The sequence below is a fragment of the Euprymna scolopes genome, chromosome 3 (assembly GCF_053919585.1).
Source record: "Euprymna scolopes isolate OS-2025 chromosome 3, ASM5391958v1, whole genome shotgun sequence".
NCBI classification, from domain to species: Eukaryota; Metazoa; Mollusca; class Cephalopoda; order Sepiida; family Sepiolidae; genus Euprymna; species Euprymna scolopes.
The window spans coordinates 64,017,202-64,042,018 of NC_136484.1; positions in this window are offsets into that span (position 1 = coordinate 64,017,202).

Consider the following 24,817-nt stretch of genomic DNA (forward strand, 5'->3'; position numbering starts at 1 on the left):
GCTATACAACATATACACGTGTGGACGTTGCTTAGTGACTACGGAATTGGGGTGGAGAGTTGCATGTGTATATTTCGATTCTATCTGATGGCCACAGGATTGACACCCGAAGCAGCATTCCGAAGCTGCATGCCAGGACACTGTATATACAAAGTTGGGGGTGGTGACAACCGAAGCAGCAAAACCGAAGCAGCAAAACCGAAGTTGCTTGCCAGGACACTATATATACCAATGTAGGCAAATTTGGGCATATTTTATTTGTTTGAAAATATAGGCTCTTTTTTACCAATTGTTATAAAATTTTAACCACATGGGCACCCGGCGTTGTCCGGGTCGACATAAAGTTCCGTTTGGAACACACCTGCTGTGCTAAGAATATTAATCATTTTCATCGTGGGCAACGTAGATACCCCCACAACAATTTCAAAAATGAAGAATGTATAAAACCATGAAAATGTAATCGCCCAAAAAAAGACGTACATGATACCCTCTCGATCAGATATTTCGGTAGAAGAGATACAAAGAAAAGAAGCTATTCTTCGGATATTGAGCACTTTTTGTTTCTCTGCGCTGACCCCCCCCCCAAAAAAAATGAATCAAAACAATTTTTATTTCAATAAAAATAGCAACGAGTGCTGGAGCGGTCGGAAAAAAATAAAAATTAAAAAATAGTCGTGTAGGCAGACTCCAACCTGAAACGTGAATAAAGGGAAAAGCTAATTTGCAGACGACTTTGCGCACTGTAGAAATAATAACGTTTATAAACATTAATGAGTTTGAAAAGTTTAAGAACAAAATGGAATTCTTTTTATTGGCTTGTTTTTGTTTTGGTTTTGAAAAGCCATTTTTTCTTCACGGGCTTTTAATTTTTCGTAAATAAAGGAAAAATTCGACTTTTTTTTTTATAGATGGGAGTGGGGTCCAATTCCCAGAATGCTCAATGATTTTGTATAGTCGTTTCAAGAATAATAAAAACAGACAAATGGGATCTTTTCAGTTAAAAAAAAAACAACTCATCTGGGAAAATAACTCTACCCGTTTCTAAAAAAAAATTGATGTCGGAAATAATAATTCAAAAAAGATTTAATTAAATATATTATCAATATAATTGTTATTTAAAGTTGATGAACTAACAATCTTAAATAGAACACTTAAAAGAACTCTCTTGCTTGTAACTTAATCTTACATACAGCTATTTAGTAAAATCGATTTTCCTTACTATAGTATGCAAATGAGGTGACGTCATAATCGTATATTTTGACAGAATCATACTATATATAGAAAGAAATAAACTATTAAAGTAATAGGCCTTTTGTATATATTAATCAAATTGTGAACAAACAAAAAACAGACAAGAATACGAATTTATATATATATATATATACATACATCGATTATTATATTGAACCTAATATATAGTAATAAAATCAAAACAATATGTCTATAGTTTTGATCTCATTACTATATATTAGGTTCAATATAATAATCGATATACATTTTGATTATTATATTGAACCTAATATATAGTAATAAAATCAAAACAATATGTGTATATATATATATATAGTTTTGATCTCATTACTATATATTAGGTTCAATATAATAATCGAGATATATATATCGATTATTATATTGAACCTAATATATAGTAATGAAATAAAAACTATATATATACATATTGTTTTGATCTCATTACTATATATTAGGTTCAATATAATAATCGATAGATTTGTTTCTATAATGATAAATAAAATATCATATTTAAGCTTATCTTACGAACAGGCAACGCCGAGTTGCCTGCTAGTATACATGTATATTATATATATATATATATATATATATATATATATATATATATATATATATATATATATATCAAATTAAAATCCCGTAGAGTATTCTAAAAATGAAAACAAATTTTGCAGTCTTGTATCAGATTACGTTAAAATTTGGACATGTGTTGCGCAGACCCTGTAATAAGAGAAGCAGCAAAAATTACCTATTCATATCTACGTATGCTGTGTTTCTCTTCTCTCTTGATAGATTCGGTAGATTATCCATGAATCAACGCGACATACCATGCATCAACATTCACAATCAAGTTGAGTCAACTGTATTGACAGACGAGCAGGTTTGTTTCGCATATGCTAAGGATGCAAATAGCTTTGAAATATATCATTAGCTGAAGATGTTTACTCGCCCCCTGCCATTCAGTAAAATCACTCGATGCAAACGCAGTCAACCAGCTGAAGAATGACGACAAGTTCGTTAACTCAACGGTCGGATATCGAGATCTCTTACCTCAAACCGACTGGGCATCAGATTCTGCACATGTGTCTTGACGGGTCCAGGGTGCACATGTCAGGGTTAATTTTAAGAGGGAATACATCAAATTTAAGAAAAATATATACTTTTTCAAATTTGTTTCTCTTTTGAAATTATGACTAGACAGAAATGCCGTCAAAATGTCGAAGTTTAGTCTATCCCGTCGTAGAGAGATAATTGATATTATTAATTTTTATTATATTCGACATCTCAAGGGTTATTTCTGCGGGAGTTAATGCAATTCTATCCAGAAGTTTTTGAAGCGTGTAAATGTATATCTCTATAAAACGTATGCACGTGTGTATGCTTATATCTTTGATCCCCATATATATATATATATATATATATATATATATATATATATATATATATATATATATATATGGATCAAAGAAGTATATAAGGATTCTTTAACGGAAGACTTTTCAAAACAATAAAAAGCTCGATATTCAGAAAGAGACTTTTTTTTAATTCTTTACACTTTATTTTACTTGTATAGATCGGCACATGCCACCCTCATTGGATCCTAATTAATTAATAAATAAATTAGTTAATAAAATCTTATTACATATAGTAACTACCTTAAAGCGAACTCTATCTTCTATAGCCCCGACTTACTAAGGCCCCTCTTTAACATATTTAAAGTTCAATAATTATCCAGTAATCCCTTAAATAAGCCTTTCTCCCTCTCCAATGTATACCCCCCTATACAAGATCCGTAATATGCCTATTGCTCGACATCGCATCCTCATCTTGTTACCAAGCACCTACCTTCCTCTTCTGATGAGAAGCATTAGGCTTCGAATACCTGGCATAAAGAGCTGTCATAACCTCTACACACGTTATTGTATTTCTTTGTTTCAAATTGATCAATGAATCTACATACACTAGTATATATTTTTATAATAATATAATTTCCTTTCACACACACACTTTCGTAAAGGTTTGAATTCATTCCAAACGTATCGCAAAAACAAATAACATATTAGCAAATCGCGATATATCAAAACAGTCGCCGAGATGGACCAGCGGATAAAGAGGTTAGGCTCACTACCGTGGGGTCTCGATTTCGAATCTCGCTGGATTCAGCCGCTCTTGTGAGTCGTGCACAACGAAACACGTGTCAGTGGATGGTTGTATTTTAAGGACAAATATATATATATATATATATATATATATATATATATATATATATATATATATAATTCTAAACTAATTAGCGGATCATTATGGATTTTGAAGCGAAGGTGCTTGGTTGAATATGATTATATTTAGTTTAAGGGCGCAGAGTGGGAGAGGTAGCCTTTGTGAAAGTACAGGTACCTTTACTTTTTATCAAATTTTAACAATAGGTATTATACCTCTCTCCCTGTATGACATTAGCTGTCTACAAAATAGTCTCTACCAAACCATCCTATCAATTTTAGGTTTACAGACTTGGAACTTGATATGTAGGGATTTGAACTTGTGGAAAAAAATTGGTTTGGTTTTTAATCGGTAAAATGATGCTAAGAGGTTAAAAGTAAGAAAAATTCAACTTGACAGGCGTAAGTCGACTAAACCTGTTACTTATACACATCCGCAAATATGCATTTGTACCTTTACTAAGATTATTTATCAAGTTTTTATATGCGTACGGACTTAGCTCAGATGGTAACAAATAATGTTGTAGAGCTTAGTGTTTTGGTTTCGATTCTAGCCGATGAGTCATATTTTTATTTTTATTTTGTCTTTTTGTAACTTTTGAAATCACTACTATATATTGGGTGCAATATAATAATCGATAGAGTATTCATCCTATAATAATGAAATCTCTATGAATGAAAATATCATATTAAAGTGTATTTACGACCGAGCATCGCCGGGAGACGTGTTAGTATATATATATATATATATATATATATATATATATATATATATATATATATATATGAAAGTGATCTTATTTGTCGATATATCTCTTCCAAACTACTTTGTCAATTTTTAGTCTACCAACTTAAAATTAGTATAAAGTGGATTCGGACATGTGAAACAAAAGCGAAAATGTGTGCTAGTGTGTGCACTTTTTTGTATGTTCGGCGAAGGCTTTTTTCGGGGTGAGGTACCGTTTCTTACAACTTTTTATATACTTCTTAGATTATAATATCTCTGATTTACGAAACGAGGTCACGTCTATCTTTTATTTGGGTTACTTTTATGTAACAAAATTCGCGCTATTTCTTGCTCTCGCATGTTTGTTCGTGTATTTCGTATATAAAAGCGAAACTAAAAATCGAAAGTGGTGTTCTCGCCCTTTCGTGCCGGCATCTATTAAGAAATCAGCTTCGATCAATCTGTGGAAACCCTTCATATTAGACAATTGCTATTCATTTGGACACTCCCCTTTTTATGGGGAGCTGATTTCCCCCCCAACATTTTGGGGAAACAAACAAATAGGGCAGCTGGTTTGAAGCTAGAATTAACTGCGTGATTTCATTTCTATCTGGCGTGATGTTTGGCCTAGACGCTAGTTTAAGCACCTGATTTTTTAACCGTTTAATTTCAACCATTCTCACTTCCTCTGCCCTCTTAGCGTAGCGGTAACAAGTCGTGTTTTCTTTTCAGACTTTACCTCAAGGCTTCGGGTTCGAGCCTACCTGCCTACCAAAACTCCCCCCTCCTATACGCACACACCGACAAACTCTCGGGCAACACCGGGCACCCTCGCTAAATCCAAAATCTGCATGAATTAAAATACCATATTTAAGCGTATTTTACAACCGTAACATACCCGGAGACATTCTAGTATGTGTATATAATAATAATAATAATAATAATAATAATAATAATAATAATAATGGACTGTTTCTGTTGATTTCCATGTATGAGGTTCCGCCACAACAACTAAGTTGCTCAGAAATCCACACAGATTATTTGTTTATAGTGGTGAAGGCTTTGTGTAGAACCATCCACACTTTTTGATATTACTGCTTACCTCCGTCGGTGCAGATAACTGCCACAGGACAGAGTATATAGTAGACTGCAGGTTTTTACATCAGAGGTTCATTCTCTTAGCTGCGTGTCTTGCATTTCTCCCAGTGAATTAATGCACGTCCAGATACCAACCTGGAAATTTCTACGACTCGGCGCGGTACATACAACGCATAACCTTCCCAAATGGTCTGGTCACCCGTCTGGTACTAGCCAGGCTCAATGTTGCTTAACTTCAGTGATCTGGCGAGAACCGGTGTTTTTTACGGCACAATCACGTTGACACACACACACACACACACACACACATATATATATATATATATATATATATATATATATATATATATATATATATATGTGGTTGTCCCAAAAGTTGGTATACACTTGCAAAAATTGACATTTTATTCGCAAAGTAATAACAAATATATAAATAATCTTCAAAATAGAGACCATTATTTTCAAAGATTTTCTGACATCGATTTGCCAGTTTTCAGACCTAGTCAAAGTACTATTTAGCCGGCTTCAAATCAAAGAATTCTTGACACGCTTCCTCGACTTCATAAAACAAGATCACTCGGCAGCTCTTCAGAAAGTGTTGCATTGAGCGAAAAAGATCGTAATCTAATGGAGTACAGTCAGGACTATGAGCTTGATGTAGCAGAACCTCAACTCTTTCAAGCCTTTCAAACTTGTCTTTCGTCTTGTTGGCGGTGTGTGACTTGTCATTGTCCTGCTGCATCAAAGCGCGATTTTGGTTGATCAGAGCCGCGTACTTTTGCTTCAACTTTTCGTAGACCCACTCCAGTTGCTTACAGTAAATTTCGGCACTGATGGCACAACGATACGGAGCCAATTCAAAATGCACGATTCCTTCAAAGTTTCACCAAACGCACATAATTTTCTTGTCGAATTGATCTTATTTTTGAACCGACAGTGTTTCTTGCCCGTTCTGAACCAATCGATTGTCTCGATTGTGCTCGACCAGATAGATCCATTTCTCGTCCGATGTTACAATGCACTTCGAAAAACGCTCGCTGAGCAATTGACTGTAACTTTCAACTCATCTGTTGGCTTTTGCTTCGGTGAGTTCGTGCGGATTTTGGTGCAGCATTTTGTGAACAACATCCAAGTTGCTTCAAGTGTCGGTGACTTGTGTATTTGACAATTCCAAAATACTTAGCCAATTCTGCAGTGCTCGATGTCGACGCAATGTCCAAACAGCCGTCTCAAACGAGATTTATCTTCAAGACTCGTATCGCCAACGAGCTTGTACAACCTTGAAATCGCCGCATATGCAATTGTTCCTTCACTTTCGGCAGCACAAATCTCTTCTGCGGCTTTCCTAATTGAAAGACCTCGCTTTCAGCAGTAACGAATCAAAACTCGCAGCTCAATTTTATCAATGTCCATCTGGAATACAAAGATGGAAATCACTATAACAATATAAATACAAAAAATAAATAAGAAATAAAAATTGCATACAAATTTAACTTTCCGCAAGTTTTTCCGAACTTTTGGGACAACCTATGGACCTTAAAAAAACATTACTTCGGAAATAATGCACGTATGATCCACTTTTTAATTTTCCTTACTGTGGATTCATTAATCTTGAACTCAAAGTTACCAGTTGCAAATTTATATAAATCTATTTTATGATTAATAATTTTTTGGCTACCTCTCATATGCTTCAAAACTATTTGACTTATCTCGTGAGAACGGACCTGTCGGCATATCTCTGTAGAGATGTCTTCAGGATATCTGTAATACCCTTCTCAAAGGAGAAGGTATTTTACAGAAGTCTGAGTTTATATAACCGGGCTGGATATGATCTCCGTAAAACAGGCCTATTCATTGAAAAATGACGCCATGATCGTGGTAACAAGCAAGATCTGTCGAACAGATTGTTGATAATGAATGAGAGCTCTTTAAAATAAGCATTAGAAAACTGTAAATATGCATTTAAAAAGAGAAAAAAAGAAATACGATTTATAGTAAAACTGAACTTTATTCAATATATATATATATATATATATATATATATATATATATATATATATATATAAGTGAGACCGTGTGTGGGACATTTTTTAACCTATATACTTGAAATTTGGTATATAGGGTATTCAAATATGTTGGAAAAATTTTTTAATCCGTTTTCACCTAGAAATAGCATACTAAGGGGTAAAAATTGAAAAATTAGTATGTGGGGGGGGTGTCATCGGATTTTTATCTTTCTGCCAACTGTTTTACGCTTATACATGCGTGAATGTTCATATGACAGCTTCTGTATGTTAAGGATAATATTTAGCAAACACTTTAAAGAAAGTGGAAAGCTGGTCTGATGGTTATCGTACTTGACTCACTTTCTTTAGATTTTAGTTTCGATCTCAGCTGCAGCATTTTTTTTTTTTACTGAACAAAAAAAGAAAAACAATACTCGCATGTACGTGCTTCGGGTTCTTTCCGTTTTGTTTTTATTTCATTTTTTAAAAGAAATTTAACGTTACGTTTAATACCTGCGGTATTTCTGTTTGTAATAAATAAGGCGTCTGTATTAATTAAAATATAATATCTATGTGTATCTTACGACCAAACAACGCCGGGCAGCCTGCTATTATTAATTAAAAAAAGAAGACAAAAAGAAAAATTGTTTCCACATTAAAAGTAAATTATCGTCGCGTTGTGTCATGGATTTTAAAGACTAATTTTTTTTTTTTTTTTTTTTTTTTTTTTTTTTTTTACATGATTTACATACAAAACCGAGTATTGCCGATCAATCAACAAAACCAGCAGTATCTTTTTTTTAAAATACCAAACAATTATTAGCTCAAAGACGAAATAATTTAGAAGAGAAATTACCATCCATATATATCTACATGTAGTGTGTAACCTTTTCGAAGCGTTTTATTTATTTGTTTATGCGTGACTTATTAACAGCAGCTTTGAGGTCAGGAGATTTGGACCGACCTTTTTTACTAAGGTCGTGGCTGAACTATACAAAAAGAAGGGTCTAGTGGTGCCAAGATATAACGCCAAATTTAACTTCTAGGTCAAAATTCATGACAGAAGAGTACAAAAACCATTATTTCTAAGCTCCGTGAGTCCATTTGAGTTAAATAACAGTTAAAACGACTTCCTTTAACTAAACTTTAACGTTTATGATCCATTATTTCCGTTGCACATATGGTAGAAGCGAACTTGCTTAGCAAATAAAAAGAAATATGCATGATTGCACAGGTGGACAAAGTTCGTATTTCAGTAGAATTTCACAAAAATTTATTTTGTTTTTTATTTTATGTGCTTTCAGTTTATTTATTCATTAGACTTTTAAATCTTTGTACATTTCCGCATATGAGAGTCGTTCCAAAGGGCCATAAAGCACACTCTTAGATTCTATAATGTATTTTGTTTTCATAATGAAGTTTCCTAATACATAACATAAAGCTAGTCTATTGAGTTTTTTTTATGATTCTTAGCTTATTGCAGACAAGCCTAATTGTTCTGAATCTATATAAACATTTGTTTTTAAACAGTATGTTCGTAAAAAACAAATTGTATTTCCAGTGCTTTTATTCAATTTTTTTTGGCTCGATGTTTTTTTTTTTACACAGGAATCACCACTTATCAAGGCGTGGTGGCCACTCGAGGATAAGGGTTAATGGGTATACATTAGTCAATGTAATTATAGCGCAGTAAACATAAGTAATTTTGTAAATTACATTACTTAGGGGAACGGTTCATCAAGAATTTGTTTACGTTGGACTTGAAGACAATCAGATTGTAGTCAGCTGGAAAGCAGGCAATCGGAAGAGAGTTCATTTGGTTTAGTGATTGATTTTAAACAATTAAGTATTCTATACTAATACTACCCCCCAGAAAAAAAAACAAAACAAAACAAGGAAAGCTTAGCAAGAGACACTTTTACATGGACTATTTTTCTTCTCTGCAGTAAAATATATTGAGAATTTTACAACGGTAAAAATTATTTTATCCAGCAATTTCTATTCAAAATTATTTTGTGGACTTTTATAGGTTACTTACCGAAAAGTGTATTCTTTATAAAAATTAACTTTAAAAATCATATTTTGAATAAGATGGTAAAAAATAAAACGGCTTTATATAAAATCATACAACAACAATAAAAATTGAAAGACTCCCGGCCAACAACAGATAGATATATATAGTTTTTATAAAATCCTTCTTAAGATTCATATCCGTCCTGTAAGAGACTTTTCTGTGGTTATGATGCTCGGGAGTATGTAATGACCGCTCTATACTTACATATATTAATGGCCTGGCAAAATCACTGGTGAGACAACCAAGCAAAAAAAAAACCTAAGCAAAATTCATCTCAAAGCAGCAAAACTGAAGCTGGCCTGTCAGGACACTATATATATATATATATATATATATACAAATGTAAGCAAATTAGAGCATATTTAATTGGTTTGAAAATATAGGTTCCATTTTTACAAATTGTCATAAAATTTTAACAATAGAATAGCGTAATGAGCTTCAAAACGTTTGCAAATTTTTGTAGTTTTGTCCCTTAGAACCAAAGATATGAACATTTCAATATTCAATTTGGTTACCATATAAATCTCACCTGTCTGTTTAAATGTATGTATGTATGCATGTATGTCTCGCAAAAACTTTCGACAGAGGCGACGGATTTTCATGAGATCAGTATCGGACGACAAATATTGAAAAATTGGACAAAAATATTAATTCCTTCACTCTAAACTCGGCCTTTTTGTACAAGGAGGGGTCGATTTTTTTCGCCGACATTTTAGCATGTCATCGTCACCGTTGGATTGAGTTCAGTTAATTTCAACGCTTTTGACTTCCGGTCGCGTTGTGGAGACATCGGTAAAGACGTCAGATTTTCTTTCACTTTCTTTTCCAACTTAGCGGCACGGGTTCAAGCCTGCCTGCCTACTACCATTTTTTTTTCTTTTTGCTCAACACTCACCTCCAAACACTCGGGCAACGCCGGGCACCCAGGCTAGTCTATAATATAAATCTCACCTCTCTGTTTAAATGTATGTATGTCTGCCTAAAATTTTCGACAAAGGCGGCAGATTTTTACGAGATCGGTATCAGTTTGAAGCTTGACATCTGAGACGCAAATATCGAAATATTGGCAAAAAATATTAATTCCTTCACCCTCAACTGGGCAGTTTTCTACAAGGAGGGGTCGACTTTTTTGCGAGCCATTTTTGAAAGTCATCGTATCGGTTGGATAGACTGCCTAATTTTAACGTTCCGAACTTCCGGTCGCGTCATGGAGTAGCGGTAAGACATCAGATTTTCTTTCCCTTCCTTTTCCGCCTTCGCGTCACAGGTTCGGCCTGCATGTTTACATTTTTTTTTTTGCTCAACACACATCTCCAAATGCCAGGGCAAAAAGGCTAGTCTTCTATAATATGTATCTCACATGTATGTATGTGTATATGTATGTATGTATGTATGTATGACAGAGGCGACGGATTTTCTACGAGATCTAGATCATTTTGAAGATTCACCCTTCGGACGACAAATATCGAAAAATTGGCTAAAAACATTAATTTCGTCACTCTCAACTGGGCACTTTTCTACAGGGGGGCGCTTTTTTCGCCAATATATTCGAAAGTCATCCCTTATTTTCGATTGACTAGCCTTAATTTAAACATTCGTCACTTCCAGTTTAGCGATGGACGCAACAGCAAAGACGTCACATTTTTTTTATTCGTTTTTATTCTTTTCTTTTTTTTACGTTCTTTTCCTCCTTTGCGGAAATCAAAATCAAGAATAGCTTTTCTACAATGCAATATAAACTCTGATATATTGTGGACTCGGTCACTGCGTAGATGCATGTGGAGCTTCCTCCCGATACACCGTGCTATGTCCCCAATTACAGCAGGCAACTGATCGACTTGAGCGACTTGATGACATGAGCGGTTTCACCGATTTTCATGATAGTAAAAATATGAGTGTGAAACATTCGTTGATCATCATTCAATTTTGGACAAGAGCCTCCCTGCTAGTGTGAATATATATATATTTCTATATATTTCAAGGTTATGAAGGTTTTTTGAAGAATGAAAACGTTTTTTTTTTATTTAATATTTTATTTTTTTATATTTCAAGCGGTCCTTCGCTCTTGTTCACAAAAAAAGTATCGAAATGAAATTGAAAGACGTTGAAAAAAAAACACAAAAAAAACTGGAAATGTGTACTTCGGACAGCGTTCATTTCTGGCAATAATTTTCAAAAGAGTTAACAAGACTAATTTATACCGTTTGTAGAAGAAAAGTGATGTATTTTTTTTTATTATTTAAAAAAAAAAATTGCAACGTATTAGTGTTCATTTTAAACGGCAAAAAGACGCAATTGATTTCAGTATGTATAATAAATAATTAGAAACTGATACAAATGCGTTGAAGGGTAAAAATAATATTGATAGTTCTCATAATAGTAATAGTTAAAACAAAAAAATAATAAATAAATATAGTAAAGTAATGATAACAATGGTAATAATAATAATAATAATAATAATAATAATGTCCCTATTTACTTGCCTCCTCCAGAAGGCATAGTTAGACACAAGGTCGGTCTTTTTAATGTGAAACAATTTTTTTTTTTTAAATTGCCTCGGTCATGAAGGATTTCTCCTCCACTGAGCTAGGACACAAAAGATTAAGTGCAGCAGATACTACACTGTGATCTTGTGGAATTTATAATAACAATATCTATAATATTGATCATAATAATATTTTAACCGCAAACCAATGTGTGTGCATATGCATACATCTCTATATGACATCCACATATACGCATATATATTCATATTAACAGCTACATGTAACGTACATATATATACATAATGCATGCATTCCCATATATACATATAATCATATGCATACACACACGCACACATATACATACATGCACAGATCCACATACGCAAACATACACATACATGTGCACATACACACATATAAGCATGTACATCTACATGTGCATATGCGGGTATGCGCGCATACACACACACATTGTCAGATTTCCACTACTAGCGATGACTGACATGTTCCCCTTGACCACTGTACACTCATTAACCCTTATCCTTGAGTGGCATTCAGGCCTTGATAAATGGTGACTCCTTTGTAAAACGTATATATATGTGTGTGTGTGTGTATATATATATATATATATATATATATATATATATTATAATTATTTTTTATTGTATTAGAGAAGATCAGAACGTATGGAACTTCATACCGTCAGTTTCGAGCTGTTACGGTTTAGGAAGGCGTAACATGTCTAATATGTTTTATTTTCTGTAATACAATGAAATAAATATTAGGCTCTTTATGTAATGCGAGGGACGTTCTAAAAGTAATACCTCGTATATTTATTTCGCCCGAATTTACATAGGGATTGCAAATTGCATTATGATGACTGAACTTATGCGTTTATGACATGAAAATTCCATCTTTGTCATATGTGTCAAAAGCAGAAATGTGTCGTTGAATTTAATTTAAAAGAAATGCGTCTTTACTTTTGGAACGACCATCGTACTTGATAACTCAATTGGATTTCTTTCTGTCAAACTAAAGATTATATATTATAGTGTAATCTTGTATACTATTTTTTTTTTTTTTCCGAAATTATAGACTGACTCTGAACGATTATTTAAAAACCATATATTATTTTATTTATTTATTTATTTTTTTTTTTTTTTTACATTTTCACCCCAAACAAGGCACATTGCCACTTTGGTGTAGGAGGCTACTATCGGGGGAAACAACTACTGGGGTACTATGTAGGGATTTGGGCAGCAAGATGTTGGTTCACGTTGCACTTGAACTTCTGCATGTCAGTACAGTTGGGGAAGCAGTGACCTGGAATGGAATTCCAAAGTCTAGCGGTTCTGTGGAAGAAACTACCGGAGTAGAAAGATCTTTTACATCTAGGGATCTCTACAGTGTGGGGGTGGGATTTTGCAGCTTGTCGGCTCGGTCGAGGGTGTTCACGTCGTGGGGGCACAAGTGCTTGCAGTTCATCAGAGCATTGATCATTAAAATACTTGTAGAACAGGCAGAGGGATGCAACGTTTCGTCGATGGGAAAGAGGCTGAAGCTTAGATGCCAGTTTAGGGCCTATCAGATTTGCGACTCTCTTTTGAACCCTGTCAAGGAGCGAGAGACTAGTAGCCGATGCGCCAGCCCAAATATGACAGCAATACTCCATACATGGTGTTTTGTGTTTTCCCGCTCTATGGCCCAGAACACTTCGCTGTGTGCTTCTACACACATTTGTTGTAGAAATGGAGCACTGAAAATCGTCAGAATTCTTATACCAGATAAAAAGCAATACAATTCAACAAACACGTCGAGAGTACAATATATTTATTGAGATGCACATCGCTTAATTAGGTCATAGTTTATTAATTACATTAGGCTGTAATCATATCATGATGGTGATCGTATCGACGACAAAAAGACGGTGTTTAAGTATACAACTATTTACATGAGCTTATTAACTGATATTAAGTGTGTTATCTCTTGATTGTTTCTATCCAGACGATCTCGCTTTCATTTACACTAGCGGGACCTGTGGAAATTCCACAGGGAACTCATTCGTATGTAATATATTGATGTTGGCATTCTGTAGGTGTTCAGTGTAAATGGAGACGATCTGATATTATTGTAGCTTTTTTGTTAAAAGTGCAAATGTGTTTATCTAAGCTAGCACGAACGCCTGGTAATGCCCGGTTGTAAAGTACGCTTAAATATGATATTTTAATTCTTGCAGATTTCGTATATATATTATTATAGTTAATCTTCTATTAATTTTTATATGCTATAAAGCTGGGATTTAAAAACTAAAAAATATATTCATATGACATGGGTGCATTAGCTTGAATCGAAACCGAAATAAAAACTTATGAATATATATATATATATTATATAACTTGTGTTCCTTCAGCCAAAATCGAAACCGACACCAAAACTTATAAAGAATTCTTGATAAAATTATTTATAAAAAAAAATATATGATTTTAGTGCTATCAACTATAGTCGAAACTGAAACCAAAACTTATGAAGAATTCTTGGTAAAATTATTTATGACAAGAAATAGAAGAACATAACAATGAAACGACCCGGATGTGAGCGTGACACACAAAAGAACACACACGCTATCGTATTAATATATAGATAACGTTACTACATTTGTTTCGTATTCTCACTTTCGTTCTAACAATATTGGATTCCAAGTCATTGCTGATGCCACCGTTAACCCCTTGATCTCTAGAATATTTTCTGTCTCATAATCTAAACACTATTCTATGTACTAAATAAATCTCCCATAGGAATATATGACCAATTATAGCGAGATTAGAGACAGGCGTATGAAAAAATAATTTTAAAATCAGTAGTGTTACTTATGAGACCTAGGTTAGAGCAGTGGGCAATTCCATTAGAAGGTAACAGACTAAAGTTACGACAACGTTGCAGGATATGACGTAATAAGTGGAAGTCCGTGACAAATAAGCGAGGTCTATTCTGCCTTTTGGGTTTGCAACGCCAAAGTAAACTGACCTCTTTTTGAGGTTCACCACCTCATTGAGGCTGGGTCGAAGAATTAAAGATCAACTGGATTCACATCACTATAAAATGCAAGAAAACATCCCCCAAGAGCAGATAATAACTAATTTATTATTTTTTGTTTGTTTTAATTCTTTTACTGTTACGGGAAATAGAGAAGAAAAAAACCTGAGACGAAATATCCACAGAGCAATTCGCGACATGTCGTCAAAACAAAACTTGAGATAGGAAGCCGACCAGCCATGTTTTTTTTTGTGTTTTTTGGGGTTTTTTTTGGGGGGGGGGTTGCTAATTTATATGTCTGGCAGTGTTTTTAGATATTTTTATAGTTTTGTATAGAAATTCACCCGATAAGTGTTGAAAATCGAAAAAAAAAAAAAAAAAATCTGAATCTTAAAAATAGCTTTTCTCTCTTATAGATAAAAATAAGTTTTACAGAGGAATATTTTACACCGGCCAAGGGGGATAATAAAATTTTAACAAATTATTTCTTAAAATAACAGATTTATTATAATCTGGAGATATAACTTAGTGGTATAGCATTCGACTACAAATCGAATGATCCCCTGTTCAACCCCGGGTGTGCCGCACCATTTTATTTTAGTTTTTCTTATCGATAAAAGAAGATTAAAATTGCCACAAATCATTTCTTCGCTTACATATTTTAAAACTAAACATTAATCAGACGCTACTTTCTAGGACATTCATCATCAAGCCCAAATATCAGCTGACGTGATATTGTAAACAAACACAGACTGAATTTGATGAATGAAATTATCATTATTTAAAAATATTTTTTGGCGAATTGGGTCATCGGACAAATTATTCTTCGTAATATATCATAATCAATATAGGATTGATTCTATAATAGAACATATGCAATCTGCATAAATTAAAATATCACGTTTACGTGTATTGTACGACCGGGCAACGCCGGGCTGCCAGTTAGTCTAATTTATATAACTCACTATGTCTGTCTGTCTCCACTTTTTCATACTGAATCTCTGCCGAGACGGTAAGTTGCAGAGCGGCGCAAGGCGGATCAAATGTTTGCATTTATTCTAATTTTTATCCCCCCCCCCGACAAAGGGAGGGTGGACCTGTAAATTCACCCTTCTCCGTTCGTTCGTCCGCACTTTTCTCAATAATAACGCCTAGGAATTTTTTGAAATTTTGCACAAACATTAAACATGATATGAGTAAAAAAGTAACGGAACGAATTTTCCAAGAAAACTCCGGGTGCCGTCAAAACGGGTGCCTTTTGGGTTAAAGTGACTAAAATTGACACTTTTTGCTTATTAAAAAAATTGATCCCTTGATTTTTATAAAACTTTCTGAAAAGTTGTAACTAACTGATTTCTATATAATTTTGTTTGTCTATACTTCGTGATAACTCTTGGGTGCGCCACAGGGGCTTCTTTTAGGGTTAAGAAAACAGTCTTTTGGGACTATTCGTCCCAAATTTTCCCTGTATGTCTATTTAGCAGTTTTGCATGGTGCTGAACTCAAATTTAAATATGTTAAGGCCTTGGGGATGATGGACATAGTCGTTTCTTTTTTTTGCATGGTGCAGAACAAAATCGTACCGTTTGTTCATTTTCACCAGGATTTAGGTCCTTGAGGACTTTGGGGCTAAATAGGAGGGGGGCAAATGCTGAACTTAGTCATTTTTGATGCCTCGTCCACTGTGCATTCACGGGGTACCATGCATGCTTCACTCGTTAACCGATAAAATAACTGTTAAAAGGTCAAAACTGAAAAAAAATAAAATAAAACTTTGCAGGCGTAATTCGACTTAAAGAGCTCTTGTATGCATGCGCAAATATTTATTTATACGTTAAGGTCGGTTTATTTTTAAGTATTTCTTATCCATCTGACGATAGCTCAAGCAACAACGACTTGGTTTTGATTCTAGCTGATGATAGCCAAGTCATAAATATCTTTTATTTAAATCAAAATCTGTTTATGCCATAACTTAATCGAGCAATTAAAGCAATATCTTTTTCCAATGATTAAATAATCGGACGTTTGTATACGAGACAATTATATTACAGGAAATTGCGTATCTAGACAAATCAATCTCTGGACAATTGTAGCACTTTTTGAAGTCACATACATTTTTATTTTTACTGGTTACAAACAATTTTCAATTATTCTAAATAAACAAAAGGCGTTTGGCATCCCTAAGGTAAACACATTTTTGTAAAAAAGAAAAAAAAATTATACGCGTTTTTTATGTTATAAAATTGATTTTTCTGAACTACAAGCGCATATATCTCTATTGCAAATACTATTTAGTGGTGGAAAAATATGAAGACTTATAGGAGACAGTCTGAAACTTCTTGAAAAGATAAATATGTAAACAGACTTACTCCTCGTTGGTACTTTGGCTCTGCTCTGATCCCGACTGATGGTAATTCTTTGAATCCTCTGACTGTATCATTGTAAATTACCAATAATTAACGCAAGGAAATTTGTACCCAAAATATATCTAGCATATAGTATTGTCTTAGATACATTATTCGGACAGAGAAAGATATAGAATGTTTATTGCATGCTATTTTTAAGAGCCTACATAATTATCAACATGCGTTCGGTGCTTTTTTAAAAACGAGTTTTATCCACTGTGACATTGTACACTTTTGCACACGGGACCCACACGTTGTATAGAGTCTACGTCGCAAAAGAGGCCAAGACAAAGAATAACTGGGACTCACTTTTTCATGTTGCAACAACATGTATTTCCTCATTCTCCCACCACGCGTGACTTCTCGTCACAGCTGTGACGTCACTCGTGTCTCTAACCTGGTTGTCTTCTCTAATGTCTCTTTCTCCTCCTTACCGTGACGTAATTATACACACGGCTCGGTATTTGCATTTGCATATAGCCGCTATACGCGTTTTGTTACACTATTAGGGTAATTGAGACTTCATAATTCCGTCCTTGTCAAGATGACCTATGTATAAAAGACGTCAACCAAATTTGGTGAATTCTTTAGTTAATGCTATCTGATATTTTTCTAGAACTTATTTTCAAACTAAGTGAAACCGTATTAAAGTATTCAGTTTTTTGGAGTTTTTTTTCATTAGAAGTCCTGCTAGTTTTTAGAGCTCTTTAAGTCGACTTACGCCTGCAAAGTTCTAATTTTTTCATTTTTATTATTAGAAATTAATTTATTTTTCTCTTTTAAATGTGAAATACTTAATACATTGTGCAAGCTATCGTCTATAACATGCAATGGGAACCTGCCTTTATCTCAAGAATAGCTAATAGCATAAGTATGAAATGTTTATGAGCTCTGTTCTAGCACAATAAAAGATTAAAATTCAAAAATATCAACTTCCAACTGTTATGGGGTTTAATAGTGTCAGGTAAAATGCAAAATGCTAGTACATTCGTTAGTTTGTTATCACAGAACACATGCATAAACATCTGTCGATTGTAATCGCGCAAAGTATGTAATATATAGTGTGTGTATTAGACGTATGAATGAATAAGCGTAAGAGTTATTTATCAACACACCCGTCTGTAAATAGTAGACATTCCGCAAATATGCCCAAAGTTAATATTACGTATAGGATCCTGTCAAAGCTGGCGCAGGGGATAATTACCTTTTTGCTATGTCTGCCTGGCCAGAAAAAAAACTTTGGATGAGAATATGGTTTTCCATAAACTCTCAGAGCTAAGAATATTATTATTTGTACTCACGAAGAGTTCTCACACAGATTCAAATTTTGCTAATAACCAGTATGTGTCCCCTGGAGTCTTGTTGACAACTAATCTCCTCAGATTTTCGGTACTCTCCACCTCTTTCGATAACCTTTTGAAAATGAATTTGCATTATTGCAACAGCCGTTTGCCATTGGTCTTTAGTAGAATATGGGTGTCAATCCTCTTTGCACTCCTCTAGTGGACGTTTTGTTTGTGCTTTCACTTCTCGGTCCTTTTATCCTCCTTGACCCTTTATTATTATTTACTCACTAGGAGTATTCACACAAGCCATCATCAAAGATTGCTCTTTGAGAACAACTTGTGGTGTTCCCTGGAGTCTGAGTGACAACAAATCTCCTCCGTTTTAAGTACTCCCCACCTCTTTCGCTAACCTTTACAACAGCCGCTTACCATTGATTTCTCTTTGGCGGCGACCATTGGTCTTGGCTGGAATTTGGGTGGCAATAAGCCTCCCTAAGGTCCTAGTCTTCTGTTCACTCCTCCAGCGGAGGTCTGGCTAATGCTTTCTGTCTTCGGTCAGTCCACCCTCCTTGACCCTCATTATTTTGTGTGGTGCTTGTTTATGTTGACACTCACAGAAAAAAATGGCGGGCAGTATTTTTCAATTATACAGTTTCAATTTTCATGATTCCATGTGATGTTCCTTTGTTTTTCCCCTGTAGCCATTACTGTGTCCAGTTTGTGTGTAGATTGTGTCAAGGGTTTTCCGTAATATTTCTGTAGTTTTTATTATTAAAATTCGTTGTATCTTCTCTCCCATCCCTCTGATTCCAATCTCTTTTTTTTTTTCAAAGTTTTTCGATAATGTTCCTAGCACTCCTACTACTAAGGGCGTTATCTTTACTTTCTTCATTTTCCTGATCCTTTTGAGTTCTCTGGCCAGTTCTGTGCATTTGCTCCGCTTTTCAGTCTCCTTGCTCTTCACTCTGTGGTCTGCTGGAACCACAAAATCTACAATCTGGCAGGACTTTTCCTTCTTGTTGACTATTATAACATCCGGCCTCCTTGCTTAGATGGGTTTGTGCGTTTGTATTTCCAGAACTGCTGCCGGTTTGTGTGTTTACCATTTGTCTGTGTGTTCAAAATGCAATTGTTTGCATAATTACCAATGTACAGCTTTCCCCACTTGCTCGTCTTTATTTTTATATTATTTTGGGGTTAGTTTGCTGCATTTACTTATGTGGTTCATTATTTCGTCTCTTTGTCCGCAGTGTCTGCATTTGCTATTTTCTTCTGTCTTATCGATCCTTGCTTTGATGTGGTTTGTTCTAATTGCATGATCTTGTGCAGCTGTTATTAGTGATTTAGTTTCCTCATTAAGGTTTCCTTTTTGTAGCCATTTCCAAGTGTTTTTGTTTGTCTCTTTTGTAAACCTTATGAATCGTCTATGTAGCTGTTTCTCTTCCTATTTTTCTTTCCTCGTCTTATTCCTTGTCTCTTTCTATCTTTGTTTCTTTCGTGTCTCTTGCTGCAGTAATTATTCTTTCGGTGTTCTGCATTATGTATTTTTCTAATCCTGTTTTTATGTTATTTAGAGTCTTGTATACAAACCAACCCTCTTACTCTGTCTTTCCTTTTCGCATGTAGTCGGTCAGTATCATCCTTCGAGTGTAGTGCATTGTTCATCGTCATGAGTCTTCTGGTCGAGATTCCTTAGTTCTTTTGTCTAGCTTATAAATTGTCCCGAGTATCTTATTAGTTACACTGCGCACGTGTTTATTCCTTTAATTAGGTTTTGACTATTTAGTTTCGTTTTGAGGAATTTTCTTGTTCATTACTGTTGATTTGATGGCGTCTGCTTCCAGCACACCGCAGTATTTGCAACTATCATGTTCACCTAGTGCTCTCATTTATGTTTAATTGGGCAGTACTATACCTTCTGTTGCTTCTAGTTTCCCCCTCCTCATGGTCAATAGTGCGCACTTTTCCATACCAAATTCCATTTGGATATCCTAGCTGAAGATTCTGGTCGTGTTTATTAGTGTTTCAAGTTCTGTCTTTGTTTTTGCAAGCAGTTTCGGGTCATGCATGTACATTAGGTGGTTCATTCTTTCTTCTGTGTTAGTGAACTTGTATCCGGCATGGCATTTTCTTAAGATGTTGTTCAGGGGCATCACGGCTATAAAGAACAGTAATGGTGATAGAGAATCGCCTTGGAAGATTCCTTTTTTCATTTTGATGTAAGTTATCTCTTGTCCATTAGCTGTCAGTTCAAGTCTCCATGTTCTCATTGCATTTTCCATCAGATTGGTTATATTGTATGGTATTTTGTACATTCTCAGGCATTATATTTTCCATGTTTGCAGGATTCTATCATACGCTTTCTTATAGTCTATCTATGCCATGGCTAGGTTTTTTTGTACTTTTGACCTCCTTCAGAATTTTTGGTCTATGTATATTAGGTCGCGTGTTCCTGTTTTTCCTTTTTGGCATACTTTTTTCTTTCTGCAAACTACTAAGGTCTGCGGTTATGAAGGGACTGTTCTCTCTGTTGTGCAGTAAGTATTTTCTTAATTATAGGTAAGCAGTTTATAGGTATGTAGTTGCTGGTGATGGGTCCTTTTTCTGTCTCTTTTTACACCAGTATGGTTCTACCTTTGGTCATCCATTCTGGTACGTGTGCTTCGTGGATGAATCTTTTCAGTTGCTGAACTAACATTTCATGTAGTGTCGTAAATTTCTTAAAACAATAGGAATGTATTCCGTCATGATCTGGTGCTATCCAGTTGGTCATTTTTCGTATTGTTGTCTTGAAGGTTTCATTGCTGATTTCGTTCTCTATTCCTTCTTCGATTTGCTGTGGCTTTTTCATTTCTTTACACTATTTTGCTTTTCTGTATTATTATTATTATTATTATTATTATTATTATTATTATTATTATTATTATTATTCACACTTTGTGTCTGGCTGTTGGTAAAGCCGATTTTATACGGATAGCCAGATCATAACACATGATCAGAATTTTCTTTTCTCGGTCTTCTGGCACTTTCCACCAGATTCTGGCGGTTTCTAACAAGGCAGTCTTTTGAAATACCCCAACATTGCAATGGATCTTAATATTATCAATCCACTTATCAAATCCTTTTGTCACACTCTCCAGGATTCTCATCGCAATTGGTACAACTTCTACCTTCTTCAGTTTCCGCAATCCTTTTATCTCCCTTTTCAAGTTTTGGTACTTTTCAACTTTCTCCTTTTCTTTGTCCTCCACAACCACATCAGCTGACACTGCTATATCAATAGTTATTGCCTTGTGTTCCCTTTTTTCCAGCAAGACTAAATTTGGTCTCCTTGCTTCAATCACATTGAATATTCATGTCCCACAATAATTTCGTATTATCACTCTCCACCACTCATTCTGGAATATGCTCGTACCATTTTTCATTACATTCGAACCCTCTTTCCTTGTATATATCCCAACAAAGCTTTCTTGTAATAGTGTCATGCCGTCTCTTACATTACTTTTGAGCTAACTTTTCACAACTTCTGACGAGGTGTTGTACATTCGCACATTTCTGTCCGCACAGTCGACATAAGGGAATTTCAGCCGTTTTTATCAATTTGATACTTCACATAATTTGTCGTGAAAGCTTGCTCCTGTGCGACACATCTTAGGACTTCTGTCCCAACCTTCAAATCACATTTTGACAACCATTGTCAGGTTCTTCCCTTGTCCTCTATTATTATCGATGTTGTTGTTGTTATTATTATTATCGTTATTATTATCGTTATTATTATTATCGCTATCACTATCGTTGTTGTTGTTGTTATTATCGTTGTTGTTGCTATTATCGTTGTTGCTGTTATTATTATTTCTTAGAATCCGCGTGAGCTTGCGGGTTTTTGCATCAAAATTCATTAACCTTCGCGACGAACGCATCAGAATTCAGTTGTGTCTCTTTCTGTAAGTATTGAAATCCCGCAGCCAAAATATTGCTCCGCTACAATCCTCGTATTGATCAACTAAGTAAATTCTCGCGTTTGAATTTTCATCCCAGTTACTTGCCTAACAACCTAGTACATATATATTTTTTTTTTACTTGTAAATGCGTTCTATATTTCTGGTAAAGGGGGAAAAATAAAGAAAATATATTCATAGATTAATTAACAGGACAAGAAAAGAAAAGCAATATCTTAACAGACTAATTGGTTTCTTTTTTCCACGCGACCACTTACATACGTTTATTAAGTTTGTTGGGAAAGGGTGTTTACAGCAACTCTGTTCTTCGTAGAACTCTCAGATGGATTTAGTATAACCTATAATGAATGCCAAGTACAATTAAAGCGTATATTACAGTTAACAAATACAAAACTGTAAACGTAATATCGTACACAACATACAGTTACAATCCGTACTCACGGACAGTGGTCACTCTTTGCCTTCAAATGGAGTATGCGTCTTTGCCACAAACGTCCGGCCGATTTCCTCTCATACCTTTGTAAGTTAACTAGCACACCTCGGCGTTGCCCGGTCGTAAAACAGTTTTTGTAAGTTACTAAAAAAACTTGCCTGTGTCACGTGACCTGCGCAATCAGAGATTCGTCACATCCCGACAAGTTATTGTTTTCTTAAGAATATAACATTATCAAGCACATCACAATAGGTCGGCATAATCACATTAACACATCCATTATCACCAAAGATAAGATACATTGATCTTAATACCAGATAGGAGTATCAGGCGCTGTATATGATAGAACGGTGACCATCTCCTCTGCAACATCTAAGATAATCTTCTTCAATTGACATATGCATACAACTGGAGACCATTCGTGAATTTAATATTCTCTAAAACCTTCCCCATTTGGAGGTGGAAGCTGACCCACCCCGCCCAGGGTTGATGTGGTTGTCATCGGCGTTGTCTGGGAATAAAAGCAAACTTTGGCTGTATTTCGACGCGCAACGTTGAACGCCATATTACTAATTTTAATATCTTTTAAGTCATATTTTTATATATATTAGATCAATTGCAGAAGCAAAAGCCATAATACCCTTTGGAAAGATACTAACCCCTACTTCGATTCAACATTGGGTAAAAAGAAAATTTACAATTAATCACGTTCAATAAATATTTTTTCTTTTTTTTTTTTTGCCCTAAATAAACAAATGGGTTGATGTGTCGCAGGGACTAATAATATCGAACAAAGTAAACTTACGTATTATTTAGATTCTTTGGGCTACTGTTCACGTCTTGAATGTTAATTTCATGACATTTCAGTCGATGCAACCTTGGTTGCGAAAGCTGGACTATCTGCCCCAAAACGCAGAAACGCATTAATAGCACGGAAATTTGGTTTCTGAGAAAAATACTAGAGGTCGTTTGAGAAAATCTCATTTCTAGCGATGAAATATGGAATAATCTGGATACACTACAGGATTGCTGATGAAAACAATCCTGAAAAGACAAATGATTTTTTAGGATATATTGTAGTACTTACCAACACAACAAACGCCCTCGTGTTTGTGCCTTGTATAGGTATACGCGACAACAAAACTTGGGTTTTTATAAGCGGAAGTCTCGAGGTTGTCAGGAATCTACAGGCGCATACGCAAGAGAAGGGATTGAGATAGTGGTATAAAGGCAGGTCGAGTGAGAAGGTTGTTGTTGTTGTTGTTGTTGTTGTCATTGGACGTTACAGTGACGCGTGCGTTAGCAGGTGATTAAGAGGCGGTTTATTGTTGTGTGTCAAGTCGCGCACCTCGGTGAAGGTCATATAAATCGTTCACCTCGGTGAAGGTGAAGGTCATAAGCTATTTCGGCTATTTTATTTTGTCTCTTTTCCTGGACAACTATGGCTGGGGTAAAGTTTGATTTAAAACTGATACCCGAATTCGACGGATCCACTTCTGTTGTCGACTGGGTCGAAAGGGTTGAGCTGACCTGCAACCCCTGTGAAGTAAAGGGGGTGCATACCGTGATTCCCCTGAGATTGGTTGGAGGCGCCCTAAGTGTATATCAGCAACTTAGTGCCGTGGAGAAGACTGATATTACCTGTATAAAAAATGCTTTATACAAGGCATTTGCCATGGATCCCTGTACGGCCTACGAAACATTTGCCACTAGGAAGCTCATGCCAGGAGAAACCGTGGACGTCTTCTTCGCGGAGCTGAAGAAACTTGCAGTTCTATTTGGCAATGGAGTGTCAGAGCAAACACTGGCGTATGCGTTTGTGGCCGGCCTTCCCACCCAT